The sequence below is a fragment of the Thermobia domestica genome, chromosome 1, assembly GCF_964235325.1.
Source record: "Thermobia domestica chromosome 1, izTheDome1.hap1.1, whole genome shotgun sequence".
NCBI lineage: Eukaryota > Metazoa > Arthropoda > Insecta > Zygentoma > Lepismatidae > Thermobia > Thermobia domestica.
The window spans coordinates 388,730,074-388,749,198 of NC_137454.1; positions in this window are offsets into that span (position 1 = coordinate 388,730,074).

The following is a 19,125-nucleotide window of genomic DNA, read 5'->3' on the forward strand; positions in this document are numbered from 1 at the left end:
AAAAGGTAACCCTCGGACAAATAGAAATGTTAGCACAACATTGGTGCAGCGTACGAATGCTAAAGTGACTCAAAATTGTTTAGAACTTAATGATTCAGGTTCCTTTTCTGAAGATGTTATTCTAGATTCACAACCAGAGATCGAAAGTCCTATCTTGAAAATCAATTATATTGAAACTCACTCATTTCGTAATCTAATTAAAACAGTTGAGTGCATGCAAATACCTGCTGGAAAAGTTGGTTTAGTAAAAATTAAGCCAAGTTATTCTATAGTTGGAAATTATTATGTGGAACCGAATGACGTTTTACATCGATCTTACTCATGTTTATTACCACCCACAATTTTTGTGGAAGAAAATGGGTTTGCCAAACTGCCTGTATTCAATCTGAGTAAACGAGATGTGATTATACCTAACTCTCAAATCGTAGGACATTTAGAGAAATGTGTTCCTACACCAGAGGTAAGAGTGAACACGGTTAAAGTCAGCCCACTCTTCGCTGAGAAAGTCGAAAATTCGAAATCTAAATTACAACACGATGTTGGCAAGGAAATTGACATTTTCCCTGACCTTTCGTCTGAGGATCGAAAAAGAGTAGTAGATCTATTGAATGAATTTCAAGATATTATTGCGTGGACAATAAATGATATAACTGTAACACACGAATATGAGCATAGCATAGAATTAATTTCAAACATTCCTGTATCTTCACCCCTACAGAGAGACATTAGAGACAAAAAGAGCCATGAAAGAAGAGATTGACAATTTGCTTAAACAAAACATCATTTCTAGTTGTCGGTCTTCATACGCATCGCCAGTTATTTTAGTTAATATGAGAGATAATTCTAAGAAACTCATAGTGGACTATAGAAAATTGAACTCCGTCATATCTCCTGACAGTTACGCTCTTCCATCACTCAACGACCTAATAGATTTATTCACAAATATTCAATTCATAAGTTCAATAGACCTCAGATCTGGTTTTCTACAAATTCCCTTAAAGGAAGAGGATAAATTGAAAACTGCATTCATTTGTAGTGCCGGTTTGTTTAATTTTAATGTGGTCCCAAAAAGGTCTCTCCACTTCCTCCGTAGCACTTCAAAGAATGATCGACAAAGTGTTTGCAGGGTTAAAATTCAATATTATGGCATGCTTCGTGGATGACTTGATTGTTTTTGGAAAATCTATAGACGAAAAGTTAGATAGACTTCAAAAAGTATTCACTCATTTTCGGGAAGCCAATCTAAAATTAAATCCCTCAAAATCTCACTTTATGTATGCCGAACTACCAATCTTAGGATTCGTCGTAGGACGCGAAGGAGTTAAGATGGATCCTAAACAAATTGAGGCTATCACTAACTTTCCCGAACCAAAAGCAGTTCGTGACGTACGTAGTTTTGTTGGACTAGCTAGTTATAATCCAACATTTATTAAGAACTTTTCAGTTAACGCGAAGCCTTTAATAGATTTGACTAAGCCTGATGTGATCTTTCAATTTGGAGATAAAGAACGTCAAGCCTTTAATATCTTAAAGGAGAAGCTCGTTACTGCCCCTGTATTAGCCATCTTTGATCCTGAAGCCGATGCTACCGAATTGTATGTAGATGCTTGTGAATACGGAATTGGCGCCGTATTAATGCAAATCAAGAACGGAGAGAAGAAACCGATTGCTTATTATAGCAGAAAAATCTCAGACCATGAAGCTAAGTCCTTAACGATCCCAGAAAAAGAGACCATGGCTTTGGTACAAGCCGTGTTACACTTCCATGAATATCTAATAGGAGTGCCTCACTTCACTGCATTTACTGATAGTTGTTGTGTTTGCTATTTAAGGAACATGAAAAATCTAAAAGGAAAATATCTTCTTTGTTTGATAAGGTTACAATCTTACAACTTTTCGATTAAAGCGATAAGAGGTAACCCCTCCAATCGTCATTCCGACTGCATGTGTAGATTTCCTACGCAGACTCTAAGTGAGGAAGAGAACGCAAATCGCGAAGAAGGACTTTGTATAAATACAATGAAGATTGACGCGACTGATGTAATCAAGGCACAGAAAGAAGACGAATATTTTGGTAGAATACGCAGAATTAGTAAAGTCTGATCCTACTAATAATGAGGCTAGTCCTTATGTATTAGTAGACGAGGTGTTATATCGAAAAGCCAATAACGACTTAAAACAATGTGTTCCACGCTGTATGATCCCTGGAATTTTATATGCTATCCATACATCATGTTAGAAAGCGGACATCTTGGAGAGAGCAAAGTGTTTTCTCGTGTCAATGAGCGATTTTATTGGCCTCGGATGGGAGCTGATATTAAAGGTTTTATCAGAACTTGTCGCGAATGTCAAGAACGCAGGGACTCAACCCCTACACCATTAGGGTTGCATGAACCAATTAAACCAATAGGTCCTCTCCATACCTTAAATTTGGAAGTATTTGGCCCACTGCCTTCCTCTAATGGTTATAAGTATGTCATCACCGCTGTCGATATGTTTTCAAACTATGTAGTGGCACGACCATTAAGAACAATAACAGCCAAGAATGTTGCAAAGTTTTTATTGGAGGATATTATTTGTTATTTTGGTCCACCCCGCCATATATTGTCAGACTTTGGTTCTAAATTCCACACACAAGTAACTAGCGAAATTATGACTGTACTCGGTATACATCAAAAGTTTAGTATTGATTACCATCCTAGAACAAATTCACGAATGGAGAAATATGATCAAGCTTTAGTAAACTATTTGAAGAAATATGTGTCTACTTCTCAGAAAGATTGGTCTCTATTTGTTAGAACTGCTTGTTACTCTTATAATACTACGAAACACGAACACCATCCTTATTCTCCTTTTGCATTGGTGTTTGGTAGAAAAGCTAAATTAGTTATCGAACTCGAGGCTCCATGCCGAACCCCGTATGGAAAACTCGTGAAAAAGAATCTTGGTCGTATAAAGAAATTAGCACAAAAGGCCTTAATTAGTCTGCAGTAAAAACAAAATTGATAAGCGTAGGAAAGCCCATACGTAAAAAGAAAATGATTAGACCTCATTACAAATTTGGTAACTAAGCCGGGGTTATTTCCTAAATGTATGCAACGTGCATCATGAAGAAAGTTAATGTTGAACGAACGAAGTTATATTGTCCAAGTTCTCTAGTTTCAACCTGATCGAATTGTTCGATCATTTCATAGTTAAAAAATGTTAAGTTATCGCGATAGGCGTAGGAACTTCTAACGTGAAATTCAATGTTGATGCAGGCTTTCTGAAAGAAATGTTATATTAATACCTAAATAAAAAATTAAGTAAGTAAATGGGTACCCAATCAAATATTTATATGTATAGAAGGAATAAATAGAGAAAAGAGTAGTTTACAGAAGTACAAAATGGTTTTAAATCCATGCATGGTCGGAAACCCTGCTATAGAAAAAAAGAGAAAGAGAATAAGAAGAATATATATATATAGATACAACTAAGGAAACAGCTTGATTCCTTGCGTAGGTATTATATTCCTGGTATTGACAGACAGACCGATGGCCAGACAGACAGACAAACAAACTAAGGATAGAACTCTCAAAATGTAAGACCTATAGATAAAACTCAAAAACAAGCGAGCATTGGTATTTTTTTAATCTTATTCATTGCATTTCTTTCAATTTTATTTTCTTTCCTTTTACTGTTTAAATTTCTGCGCAGGTAATTAGTAGTTAGAAGAGATAGCTAAGGAAATAAAAATATATAAAAGGGACTGATATAATAATTTATATTCCCTTATATCATAAGATAACCAATCATGAATCACTGTATGCTTCGTCCTCGTATAGCAGAAAGGTGTACGTTTCCATAATTCTATTAGTATTATTTTACTCTAGAGCATTAGATAATGAAGCAGTGAGAACGATGAAATTGTCATTTGAAAACAAAAACAGACAAGAAAAGAACACGAGCAACAACAATTTTAATTTTGTATAATCATGTTTTGCTTCCTTTTACAGATAATGCCTCTATAAATTGTCATTGGTCGTAAGTAATTACGTCTTGTTTTGTTTGTATTAATGCAATTTACAGATACTGCAGATGGATGACAATCCACTATTCACCGTTTGTTTGAGCACTATAGGTAGCCCCGAAATACCTGTGTACGCCCCTCTTAATTTTTTTTGGATTGGCATGAATGTAGGTATAGTACTCTGTTACGAAGCAAGGATGCCTTCTTCCCCTTTACTTTATTATTTCCGGCCTGATCCAGCAACGTTCTGTACCTTTTTTAAAGGTCTCTCTCTCTAAGCAAGTATATGTTTTGTAATATATTTCATACTTGTTAATATATATATATATATATATATATATATATATATATATATATATATATATATATATTGTGACATACTTCATATTTGTTAAATCAAACATTGTTCTTTTCTCAACGATCTTATTTCATAACAGTATTATCTGCTATTATGTAATAGTGTTTTCTTGAGTAGTTTCTGCATTCCGGAAGTAAGTTATCTACTTCCTTACTCAACTGTTATCAGCACACACTCTCAGCACAACAATCTTTATCTATTATTTGTATGCAATGAAGTGCGTTACTTTAAAAAGAAGAAGGTTCTAAGATATAAAAATCACCATCATTACTAATTGAGATGAATCCTCTACTATTGGAATTACGTCAAGTTGAATGGCAACAGCCTTACTCCAAAAAAATGTTTTCATGTAATAATAATAATAATAATAATAATAATAATAATAATAATAATAATAATAATAATAATAATAATTAATGGTTAACTAAATTGTACCATACATTTAAACAAATGAATAGTCATGACATTCTATAATCTGGAAACAATAATAAGATTAATAATTAATTAACTTCCATTAATAAGCATAGTTCATTCATCATTGCTAATTACAAGGCAGTAGTTACTATAAATACCTTTTATTTTCTCAAGGGTACATATTATGAAACGTATTCACTTTCAGACCATTTATATTCATGGTTGGAATGGTCCTATTCTGATGGGATCTCTATTTCAGCTGTAAAGGAACTGCTTTCCACTTTACTCACACCAAATAGCAACTTATACTGCAAGGAAAATTAATAACATTAAATGAATTCTAAAGTTATTTAATCAAAGCTGAAAATTTAAAGAATTTAGGATGCCCTCGGATAGGAAGCCTTCCGTTCTCGAGTGAGCACGGAATTGCCTTTGATATTGTGTTACAAAATGGAGGCTGATCCTTGTTCGCCCACTGCTCCATTTCGAACTCTGTTTAGACGTTTGTCTTTAATCATGACCTTTAAATTGTTATCTAATTGTTACCTTTAAATTAGCTAATAAAGAAAAATATTATTGTTCCACTGGCTAATAAGGAACATGTGCTCCACAATAGCCTCTTCCAGGAAGGCCTTCTGCGTACGAGTGCTCTTACTCTGACCGCTTTAGGTTGGATGGAGCGTCAGTCATAAGTGTGATTCCCATTTCCTAGACAGCTTGACTTTTACCTGTGCTGACTATCTGAATATATCAAATGTTATTGACTTATGCGCCTTACTACTCCTTATTAATGTACTATTATGAACGTTATATTGCTTTGATTACAGATGATAATGTAGTTATGATGATATTATTAGTACATAATTATATGTGTTGCGCAAGTTATGTTTCAGGTTAATGTTGATTATCTTTGTATTATTGATTAATATTGATTTACTGTTTTTTATCATTAGAAGTGTAGAAGTAACGTTATATAATTGCTAGATTTATTTTAATATATATATGTAGTAGTTATTTAGTTAAGTTTTAGATTATCATATATTTTGCACATTGTCGATATATATTTTTGCACAAGATGCTATTAGCTTATGATGATTTTAAGCAAAGACCGAGTCATTATCATTCCTTACCGTGCTCGTGGGTTTTCTCGGGGTTCTCCCGTTTCCTCCCACTTTCTTCATTCCACCATTTCACTCATCTCTCATTATCACCGTCTCCTTTAGCCTAACCGGCATAACCGTGGGACGTAAAACTCAAAGATTTCATTTCATTTTTTATCATTCCTTATGTGTAATATATATATATATACAGAGTGTTGGCTTCGTTCACATATTTTATATAAGAACACTATGTTCAGTAACTTATAGGCTAACTTATTAATTAGTATATTACTCATATATCCCAATAGTATATTACATATGGATACAGTTAGCACACATATAGATATAACTCCCTTGAGTACACTACTGAATATGAAGTTGTGACAAATAAAACAACACTCAACATCACATACCATGTACATGGAACATGCATAAAACTTTGCGTTATATGAAACTGAGAATAAAATATATGGATAATAAGAAAAGTAAAAAAGAAATCAAGCAAGTTATGTCAATATTACATATTACACTACTACATGCATTACATGTCATTACTCATGCTACATTCCCTCTAATTACTAATTCTACATATACTCCAGACTCCATGTATTCAAGTCTTGTTCCAATGTGTAGGTGTTAATTGGTGAAATTCTTCAGTCCTCTCTACATCCATTTCCTAAGAGCATGCGAGGTGAATTAACAACATTCCCCCAGGGACACCCCTGCCTAACGGAGTTGAATTAAAATCACGCTAGAGTCAGGGTTGCCCCTAATGGAAGTTATTAGTAATCAACATAGTGCCATCAACCCCATTGCAGACTGTCAGGGTCCATCCACACACCAGGCCGGGCGTTACATCATGCAAACATCTATGGTATTGTTTCACTTTTTGCTACCGGCGCTCCCGAACAATTGGCGTAAATTTTCCCAAGTTGTTTCGGAATTACCTTTAACGGCCAGTGAGTATGTCTTCTTAAACCTGTGATGTATATGGTATATGGGACCTGTGATGTATATGGTCTTAATTTATTATACTTAAAAGTGACATACATTTTATTGCTGAACCTTTAACACACATTGTCAACAGTTGCATATTAGAGTCGATATTTCCTGATATGTTAAAACATGTTAAAGTAATTCCAGTACACAAAAAGGGCAATAATTCAGAATGTGACAACTATAGACCTATATCTATAATCCCTGTAGTAGCCAAGCTTGTTGAAATATTACTCAATGATCAAATAGTTAAATATTTTGAGAGTAATTCATTGTTTAGTAGCTCCCAATTTGGGTATAGAGAAGGATTAGGTACAATTAAAGCGACAACTTCTTTAGTTAAAGATCTTTTAAACAGTTTAGAAAGTAAATACTTTACTAAAGTTAGATTTTATGACTTGTCAAAAGCGTTCGACACGGTATCTCATATGATTATTTTAAGTAAATTAAAATACTACGGTTTTCAACATGATGCGTTAAACCTTATAAAATCATATTTATCAGACAGATATCAAAAAGTAGAATTCCATAATTCGAACTCCAAATACTTACAAGTGGGTTCTGGGGTACCACAGGGATCTGTTCTGGGTCCCATTTTATTCCTTATTTATATCAATGACCTTCCCAAAGTAGCTACTATTCCCGCTAAAGGCTATCTTTTCGCTGATGACTTTGGAGTCTGTGTAAGTTCTAAATCAATTATCGAAAGAGAACAATTAACCCAAAATATAACAACCGTAGTTGAGGATTGGTGTACTGCAAACCTTTTGTGTTTAAACCTGAGTAAAATACAAGATCTTAATGTTACATATAACAATCTAGATAACACAGAAAAATATTCCACAGTTAAATTTTTGGGATTTGAACTTGATTCAAAATTAAACTGGTATAATCACATTGAAATCACGGCAGCTAGTGTAACAAAGGGTATATACATGTTGAGAAAATTAAGAAGTTGCGTTAGTTTGAAAATCTTAAGAATTGTTTACTTTGCCCAAATTCACAGCTTTCTATCATATGGTACTATTCTTTGGGGTGGATCTAGTAACATTTATAAGCTTTTAAAGCTGCAAAAGAAAGCTGTCAGATTGTTATGTAGTCTTCCTTCTCGTAGTCGCTGCAAACCTAGTTTCAAGCTACTCAAAATAATGACTCTTCCTGCTATTTTTGTTTTTCAATGTTTAATGTATGTAAAAGAGAATAGAGATAACTTCCCTGAACATTCCAGGTATCATTCATATAACACAAGATACAAAGATAATATAATGGCAGTGTATTACAATTATACCAAAACACAAAAGAGTTTTATTGGCACGTCCTCTAAATTATTCAACTCTCTCCCAAAAGCACTGAGAGATACCGAAGTGGGTACTTTTAAAAGTAAACTCAAATCACTCTTATTAGATAATCCAATATATGATATAGAAGACTTTTACGAAATTACAAAGCAATTAAAGTGAAAAAATGAAGAACTATGATAGAAATAAATAAATATGTATAGTATGAGTAGTTATCTATTGTATTGTGTTGTGATCGTTATTCTTTGTATTGGAATTACAATTGATATGTATTACAGTTATATCTTTATATATATATATATATATATTCCTTTTTTCCTTTCTTTCTTTTCTGTATCCATATTTGTAAATATTATGTATCCAATTTTTTCCTTTTGTAAATATTGTATATGCATTTTAATCTGTAACTTTAAGATCTGACGATTGTAATGCTTTAGATGTCCTCTGAAGTTTCTGCAATAAAGATTATATGAATATGAATATGAATATGAATAAATGTCATTGAATGTCGATGAGTGCCTTCTTCTTCTTCAACGTACTGATGTGTTATGTTAACTTGATATTCTTGATATTCTAAGATCTTACCCATTAGTGTTTTTATCTCAATAATTATGGTGGACAACACCGTGTGTTTTCTCGAGATTTTCCCGTTTCTTCCCACTTCCTTCATTTCATTTTCATTCATTACTCACCGCCACCGTCTCCTTTAGCCTAACCGGCATAATCATGGGACGTAATTCAAGAAATTCAATTCATTTTCCATTATCTAATAAATTTTATCGCACTAATTTATATGGTACAACATGGTATTTAACAAAGGAAAATAAAGTAATTTTGTAAGAATCTAGTTCCTTTCTATACAGATAAAAGTTTGTTTTGCCACAAGTTAAGTATAATCAAGTTATTTAAAATGTATTCTCATTTCCAACCGACGACAGACCCCTATTATCTCTTAATACAAATTCTATTATTAAAAGACACAGGTAGACTCTTGAATAGGTAAATAGACAAATAACACCATAAATAATTAATCCTATGAACAGGGGTTTGCCTAATATCAATTGTGGAATGATGCCTTTTATCTATTTACAACCCTTTTAAGAGACTTATAAAAAAAGAAGAAAAAGAGAAAGTCTATGCAAACATTTTATACTCTTCAACTTCACTATTACTTAATCTTATGTAACAAATCATTACGTAAAGTTGGAAGCCCGGAAGACTTTATCATCACAAAATTCCAACGACTCGCTATCAGCAGAACAAGGACACACATATGAGTGAACAGACAAATGCATTATTATGCGGCTACGCATGTACTTTAGATTATACTACCAACGTTTTCATACTCATAAAAAAAAAAACAAGGGGTGAACAAGAATATAAAATAACAATATAAGAATATAGAATAAATTATTTATCCTTCCTTACTATATATCCATTCTATTAATTGTGTTGTGCTATTATAGAAGTTATCATTAAGTATTAATGTATTAACATTTGTTAATGGTGATTAATATTTATTGTTATGTATTAATGATTTGGATTTGTTAATTAGAGTTTATTTAGTTGTTATTTAGAGCTTATAAGATTATGAATTAATATATTTTAAATTGTCTTTTAATGAGTAACACTTGACTACGGCTCGAGAGACGCCTCGTTCAAAATTAACGGCCAGCACGGGAAGGGGATACTTCTAAAAAATTGGTTAAATCTTCAGACATTTGGAACAGTTATTGGACGGACAAGTGGATGACTGTGATCTTTACAAGGATAAGTTCACCCTTCAAAAAAAGTATTCCTGGAGCACCTGCAGTATCACTAATATATTATTAGTGGTATTCTATATGATGTTTGGTAGCACTAAGGAAAAGACAGACAATGCCTATTTACTTACCTGGTTAACGAAACTTTCCTTTTCTTGTTCTCACTTCAATACTTTCGTTTTTATACTAATTCTACAACATTTTTTTACACTTAATCGTTCACTTCACTAAATAACACTAGCGGTTCGTCTGGTGAGGCAGGTGATGCCTGGCCTCACCTATATTCTTGAGCAAAAGTAAATGAACTATATCCAATAAATTCCAAATTAACTCAATATTACTGTGTAGTTTTTGAAATAAAACTTATTTCAAATTATTTAATGTATAACAGAAAACAGACTTCTTAAAATTCATTTACTTAAGTGCAGAAAATGTTTATAAAATATTACAGAATTTAAAAGAAATTAAAGGCAAAAGCGAAAATTTATATTCTTTGGCATGATAATTTTAGTTTTAAAAATTCCAATCCTGTAGTGCGGCCTGAAACAGATTGAGCCTCCTCAGCAGCGAAGCAGTTGCAACGAAAACATCCCTCTTGCAGTTTGAAAGGGGAGAGGGGTAACCTAAGGGGAAAAATCTTGGGTTCGGAATTACTCCAATGTTCTGTGTTTCAAGGGAGGCCTGTTGAAAATGTGCCGCTGACACGCACTGCGCATGCTTGAACCAGAGAGGGACACTTGCCATACTCTCCGTTGTTGCCCAGACAAGGGTATGCAGTGTAGCAAATTGAATAAATTTAAACGTAAGCTTGATTATAAAGAAGTAATAAATTACATTTGCTATTTCCTTCATATGAACAACATTTAAACTTCTAGAACGTTTTACTGAGGAAGTATATTTCCTTTAAATGGAATTTTTAATATATGGTTTCAAAATATATAGTAGTTTATACTTAATTTCTAGTAAACATGCTAAAAATGTTGATGGCAAAAGCAAAAAAAAAAAAAAATAATAATAATAATAATAAAAATAAAAATAAAATAAAATAAAATAAATAAATAAAATAAAATAAAAAAATAACAGTTATAGCAATACTGTGAAACAAATTTTTGTAGTAAGAACGCGAAAATCGACGGATAGCGGGTGTAACATCATGGTTTTCTGCATGTTTTATCTTGTTTTCAAGCGAGTGGCATTGTGCGTTTGTAACAAGTTTACGCGTGTAGTGTTTTTCGTGAGTTTGGGACAGTGAGTTGTTTTCGAGCGACATTGTGGGTGTAGGGTACTTTTTGCGAGTTTGGAACAGTGTTTAGGACATTGATCTTGTGCTGAATTAATGTGTACATGATGGAAGACATTGGTTCTTGTGATGTGATAGTTTCGTTTTTAAACATACCATTTTCTAGGCGAAGTGAAGTGGCTCAACGGGCTATTCTTAACAATGGACATCCTACTCCTGATTTATCATTGATCCAGGTAGACGGTAAGAAAGCTAGAACTTTTAAGAAATCTTGGTATGACATTCATAAGTGGCTATGCGGTAGTACTGTAGTTGGTAGATTGTTTTGTTGGCCGTACTTGCTTTTAAGTGTGAAGAAAAATGTATGGTGTTCTGAAGGCTATTTTGATTTAAAGAACTTGGCGCGGAGCTTAGAAAAACATTCTAAATCGAAAGAGCACATCAATAATTTTATTGGTTTAAAACACATAAGCAAACAAGCTGCAGCCATCTTAGAACAGATAAATGAGCATGAAAAGCAAAGAAAATTATAGTATAACAAGAATGTCACAACATTACTAGCAGCGGGGAAATATCGGGGAAAATGCTGCAACAGGGGGGTGAAGAGTCGATTCACCGCCACCTAACCAAGCCTGCAACCAGCCTCAGAGCTTTGGGGGGCATGAATATGTTGGGGGGGGGGGAGTCATTAAAAATTCTCCTACAAATTGTTTTTTGTATTAATAATAGCATTTTGTATTGAGGTCTGGAGGGGCTACGAAAAGTTTAGGGGGACCTGCTCCCTCTAGTTGCGGCCCTGCACTTAACACTACGACCTGGTTCTCTGTGCCTCACCTATTTATTTAACCACGAGCCGCCTCTGCTAAATAACTGCACTAAATGCACTAAATAAATGCCCTTGTTTCTTGTAACGCCACCCAAATTTTACACTGTACACTACCTACGTGGCATACCTTCTGAATTCCTAGGATCGAATATTGAAGAACAATAGTACACTTCGATACGAATCGTTTCCGGACAACGCCCGACCGAATTTCAGCCACCAATCGAATAACAGAAAACATATTTTCAACCCATATTAGGCGTTATTGGTTCACTTCCTAACATTAGTAAGAATTAAAACGTTCCATCCCCACATTTTTTTCACTAGTATATCGATATCGCACATAAACAGCTTGAAGGAATATAAGTTGTAGAATTATGTAATACCGTATCTTGGTTTAAAACTCATACTTACAGATGGAAATATTGCTGCAACCTTATTCGTTGCATTCACACAAGTTCCTGTAATAGCATTTTAATGCGTAAACAGGAAACCCCTATCGAAGCATTGTGGTTGTCCACGGCGTAGCTCATAATACTTGTTATCTAATATTTCCTCTGATGTAACTCGTCTATGCATGAAATTGTATTTTTTTTAAAATTCTATGTATCTGTTCAATTGTCGTGATGTTAGTGAAATAGCCTCCTAGAAACGTTGATTCCAGGTTGATTCCATGTTGATTCAAAATTATATTAAGGATACGGTTTAGTTCCTGAATACAAGTACCCTGAGGTTCGATTCCCCTTCGTCACATATCGACAATCTAAAATCCTCTCTCCTCGCTCCATTGGCTACTGAAAGTAAATAATAGGAGAAAGGAGAGACGATTGCTACTTAATCGAAAGGTTACAAAAACGACTATTGCCCCTGCCCCTCCTAAATCTAAGGTTGCAAATAATCGCCTGTGGCAATATTCTTTGATGCCGGCAAGAAATTAATAATATGTGAATGATTAAACTTCTTTAATTGGCTCAATTCGGTATACCTAAAAACTCGCCCATGACCAGGCGGAAGTAAAAACCACTAGGTGTGAAGGTCCCAAATCCAACTAAGTATTGGTTCGATTCTCCGAAGTTCCCGAATAATAAACAACAAAGGATCCTTTTCCTTCCTCGCTCCTTTGAATACACCTGTAAACTTTTAAAAACGCACAAAAGAGGAGAAAGGAAAGAGAGGATTATTCATTATTTTGGAGGATTACTTAAGACGAAACAGGGTTCCAATAAATTTTAAATTCATGACAAGTAGACTCAAGGCAACGGCTACGAGTAAAGCCAATACTAAACTATTATTCGTTGTTTTGTCACGCTTAAAATAATATAACCTATAGTAAAGAGATAAATTAAAATTCAGGATCACAATATCAACAGTTTAACGGTAGTTCCACCTTGAATCTACATGAACTTAAATATTGGAAATTCATTATAATAAATTAACAAATCAATGGTAGTCAATAATAGTAATTCAACCCTTTTTGATATCTCGAATCCTTATGTAACCAAATCTCTACGAGCTATGTAACTGTAGAGATCTCTATTTAAACCCCATTACTAGTTGACGTTACTAATTACTCATTACTAATTACTTGGGGTGACTAAAATTGTAATCATTCATTTGTCTTTGTAAACAACTAAACAAGGCTGTCTTGCTATGTAACTACCACAATTTATGTATTGGCATATCTTCTTTTTCATACATGTTAGAATTTTGCTCTTCAATTTGCTAATATTATTCAATTAGATGGCACAAATGTCCCAATCTCTTAATCAATGGTTGATGTTCTCTTATTTCATTCAATCACTTCATAAGCACAATATTGAAATTAACATATGTGTGTAAGGTAATGAAATAATGCAAACTATTGTGCTCCTCAGTATATTACATTGTTAATAATTATAACAGTACTACTTCTTACTCACTTGTGTAGTGTTAAATTTCTAATGGGACCCTATTTCGTTGAATATGAGATGGTACACATCTCACTAGATTGTAGTATTTAACGTACGTAATCGTATTATTAAAGTTCAGAATTTGCCATTAGTGAATTTACTGTACTAAAGAAACTGAATTGAATCTAAGATAGTGTGCTGAACATTACAAAATCACCGTTAGAATGATAAACCGAACGATTCTCTGTTATTGTCCAGTAGTCTAATTCACTCTCTGTCATTACTTTATTCTCTGTCCTTTTTGCATATATTACAATTCCAATAAAATGTGGATGCTTGTCGTTAAGGTTTTTATGCAAGACTTTTTTTTAGTAATGAATCTTTAGAACTGAGAACTGTTAGTTGTTAATTAACATTATGTAGGTTGTTCTCCTGTTGCATTCTTGCAATCGTAGCATTTGTGACAATTGAGAAAATTGACTTTTTCTCTTAACGTAGCATGTTCAATATGTCATTGACTTTTCAACTTTAGTGTAATATTTCATTCGAGTGACTTCTTGCAAATTTTAGCACATTGAAATGATGTTCATCTTTAACTTTGAAATAGTACATCGGTAATGTTATATGATGTGTCAAACTAAAATATTTTTTAGTTGATGTAACTCATTCATAATCACCTGTATTTCCATTTAGCTGTGTTATGTGAAGGAACAGAGACACCATTTTGTTATAAACGTTCTCTGTATTATTGTTAAGAAAAGATCAAATGCGACTATGCTAACAACAGACTCATAAGTATGCTTTCTTCACTTTGCAAAAACTTTTTTTTCAATATATTTTTTACGAGGGTCACTCGGAAAGTAAGGATATTTATGTTCCAGCTTCAACGCTCGCTTCTTGATGATTTTCGAGGACGAAAATTATGAAGCAGTGGGAATGTGACGCTGAGTTCAAAAATATGGTTACATTGCTCTTTATTGAAGGAATTGAAAAAGATTATTTTGATTAATATGCATTTTAAAAGACATTTTTCTCTCTTGACTTGCTACAAGCTAGCAACAGAAAAAGGAAATACGTAAAACCTTCTGAAGGTGACTAATGTTGCTTTTGCTGCGCAATTTTGTAGGAAGTTTACTTGTCGAAGGTTACTCATACTCATCCTACAGGATACATAATCATGATTTTGGCAACGTGACACTGCATTGATATGTTGAAATTGGTTAAATAGTTATGAATCTATAGATAAGTCTAGAAATCATGCAATTGAATTCTTCCGGCTGTGACGGTACACGTATGTACATGTGTGTCACGCCACGTATCTTGGGTGCGGCAGTCTCTAAGAGCCAATCAAAATGCAAAAGAGCAACAAGTTTCCATATTTGTGAATCTGACGAATAGGATATGATGACTGATGTGAGGCTTGGGTGTGTCCCTCGAGAATAATATAAAAGAACCTCAAGGTCTCAAACGGTTGTTCAGAAGTTCCGAGGTCCAGAGGTACATAGGTTCGAGACGTCGGTTGTGAGGAGACAGAATCATCGTCAAAGTTTCTAAGAGTTACAAGAATACTACCATAAGGTATGTATAAGCCCTTGTTGCATCTTAAAATTCAAGTTTAGAGATGTCATGCAGTACTTCAAAATGATTTGTCTACCTACCGTAAAACTTCAAGGTTAAGGACTGAAGTCGCATATTCGTATTTCATCTTCCGTTTCTTCTAACTTAAATATTTGAATATCTAGCCTGTTAATCAATCTATATTAAGGTATCAAACTATCAAATGAACTATCAGATATCAAATTACTCTTGTTGAATCACTAATTTAAATGTTGTTGTATATTACCATTTTAGTTATGTAAAAAACTTACTTTTTATAAATAATGTTGTCATTCCCCTAGATTAAACCACTTTTTCCCATGAAAATCATGCTGTAATTTAAGTATATTTCTTTCGTGACACCCGCTAAGATATAGCGTGAGCAGTTCTCAATAAAATGTGGAAATTAACGAGCTAAGTAAACAGAAAAAGAGACGGCACATCGTCACAATTGTGCATTTAAATTTTCATTTCAACCCAGCGAAGCGGGTAATATATGCTAGTAATACTAATAAAGTTCGGGTACTGTCCTTTCTCTATTTCAAAACCACCTATTTTTTAAATCTCTTTCCTATAATATCTATTACTGGAGCTATCAGTATATTTTCGTTTTTCGTCCTTACAGAAATCCAAGGTTTTAAAGAAAGGTTTATTTAATATGGGTTCGGAGTTTGAATCTGATAGGTCGTTCCCAACCATACTATCTCGCCTCCAGAAAAACTGGATTCCAGGGCAGAGTCCAAAGCAAAAAATTTATATTTCCTTTGCTAAAAAACTTTAGTTCGCATATTAGTCATAGCACATGTTTAGAAATTTTTCAGCGAATTTGTATGAGACGAGACCTGCAAATGACAGGACTGAAAGTTGAGCTTACTTCAGGAGTCGAATCTGGTATCATACTAACAAAAAAATGCTAATGGCTAACTACTTTAATGCTCATATTTTATTCTCCTGTAAAAATTTAGGATGATCCTGAACCGCTAGTCTCCCCGTGCATATGGGCCTGTGCCCCCCCCCCCCCGTCGAACACAATTTTCAGGGAGAAAACCTCTATTCTTCCGTTTGTCTGTCTAGTTTACTGAAATCATGAAAAGCAAACTAGGTCACAGAGCATAGAGTTGAAAATGATTGACATGTTGCATCGCAGACATATTTCGTACCGTTGATGATTTTGGGAATTTTTCCAGGGACAAAATTCCCCTCGGAGTTATATCTCCTATGGTGCTCAATATGAGTTGAGTTGATTTTATTGTCCCTTTCAGCAGCGAGGCTATATGAGACGGGACCTACTGATTAATCGTGAAATCCGAACCACATGAGCTCTCGCCGCAATCGAACCTGGGTCTCTCACGCCAAAGGCGCGTATGCTAACCACTTAGCCACGAAGAAGCTCGGAGCTCATATTAGTAAAGAAGAAAGCACATTATGGGAATTTCAGTGCAGACAACTAAGTACGACGACTGTTAAATGAATACTTTTCATCTTGAATATATTGTGGTAATGGTCAATCTATTTGATAATGTCATTTTTTTTAAAAAAATAGCATTATCTTTTCATTAACTCACTACAGTATACAAGTTGAATTTCACACAATGTGCAAAAGAGGGGAATTGATTACAACGTACGGTGGATGGACTTTGCTTCCTACCCGATGAACAAAACCTTTCTTGTAAAATTCAGCGCTTTTTTAAGCCTCCACTTCCCCCTGCCTTGGCCGATTGCTTTCGGACTTATTTATGGCAGACGCAACTGCCTCTTGCCTTTATTCTCTCTCTTATACTTTGATGTTTCTTTATTATCTCGCTGTCTTTTCGGCTGTCAAACCTCAGCAGATTAAGATGAGGCACATTTCTTTTCAGCATCGCACCTAATATTTAAAACCATGCCCTTATATTTTTCTCTTATTTTGTTTGTTTGTTTTATTTTCCTTTATTTATCCTTTTTACATGCAGAAAATAACCTGAAAGAAGAAAGAAAATAATTAATTATAAATGACTGGGAAGCAGCCCATTCACCACCCTGAAAAGTAAAAATTTAAAAAGAAAAATAAACAAAACAGAGTGTAAAAAAGCATCTTCTCATTTGGTGTTAACTGTCTTGTAGTTTTTTCTTTCTTCCATGATTCTGTATGCTTTTATCACACTGTTTCTCATATGTGTTTATTACACTAACACGCACAACACTGACACACACACAATGTTAATAGATGTTATAGAAATAAAAACGACATAAATAAATAAATAAAAAGAAACGTAAGTTTGTACTATAGTTCTAAGTGTTTGCCAGAGCTTTAAAATTGTTTCTATTAGAATTTGATTTTTTTTAGTTGTATCTTTTCAAAGAGCTATTTGTTCAATTACCTTCTTCGTTGGGTTCGTTCATTCCATAGGTTTCTCACTACATGCTCTGTTATTTTTTGAAAGTTATCGAATTTTGTTTTATCCTGCCGTAAAGTAGTCCAATCTTCATCACTAATTTCATCTTTGAGATTCCTTATTTCTTCACTAGGTAGACCTACGTAATTTTTACAATTCCATATTACGTGTTCAGGTGTTTGGATTTCTCCACATGAACACATTTCGTTATTTTCAATATTTAATCTTTTCAAATGTGTTTTGAAGGGTCCATGTCCCGACAGCGCTTCCATAGTTTCCTTCTTTATTTCACCAATTTCCTTCCTTACTTTGATAGTTGGTATGTATTCTTTGAGCTTTTTTCTTTTGTTGTGATGTACCATTCCTCCTGCCATTTCCTTTCTATCAACATATTTAGTTCGTCTTCGTTGTTCGGATTTGTACCTAGAATCTCTATTATTTTTATATTTTATTTGTTTTCCATCGTTTTATAGCTTCTCTTAGTATTTGGTAGTAGGTTGGTTCTTCTAGTGCAAGCACCTGTAAGGATTCTATCGGTAGTGTTTTGATTATTCCTATTGTTCTAATTATAACTCCTCTGTGAACTCTGTTTATTTGTTCCCTTAAGTTTTTATTTGCAAATATTCTGTGAGCCCAGATGCTGGCACAGTATTTTACTGTTGGCATTATTACAGCATTGTTTTACGTTTGTAGGGTCTTTTTGGGTATCTTATAGTATTTTCTTGCAATTGTGAGTATTTTGTGTGCTACTTTCTTTCCTTTGTCAGTTACGTTTTCGACATGTTTAGCATAGTTCAGTTTATCGTCAATCCATACTCCCAAATACTTGAATTCTTAAACTCGTTGAATTTTTTCGTTCTTAATCTTTAATATTGGATCTCTTTGTATATATTGCCCGAATATCGTGTATTTAGTTATATTTCCTGATAGTTTCAGTTTATTTATTTCGCACCATTTTTGAAGCGTGTGTAAGACTTGGTTCCCTTTCCTCTCAATTTCGTTTCTTGATCGTGCTGATACGACTATTGCGATATCGCCTGCATAGCCGACTACTCCTTCCGTGTCTTCCTAATTTCCAGTGTTTTTAGACCGGGTTCGATAACGATGTCTCACATCGTTGGGCCGCATATGGATCCCTGTGGACTCCCTTTGTTGTATATGTGGTAATGTTATTATTTGGTGTCTTGTAAGTGACATTTAACTACACGCACATACTCTGATAGATTTATACGATAATATATAATAACTGTGGAAAATGTGCAAG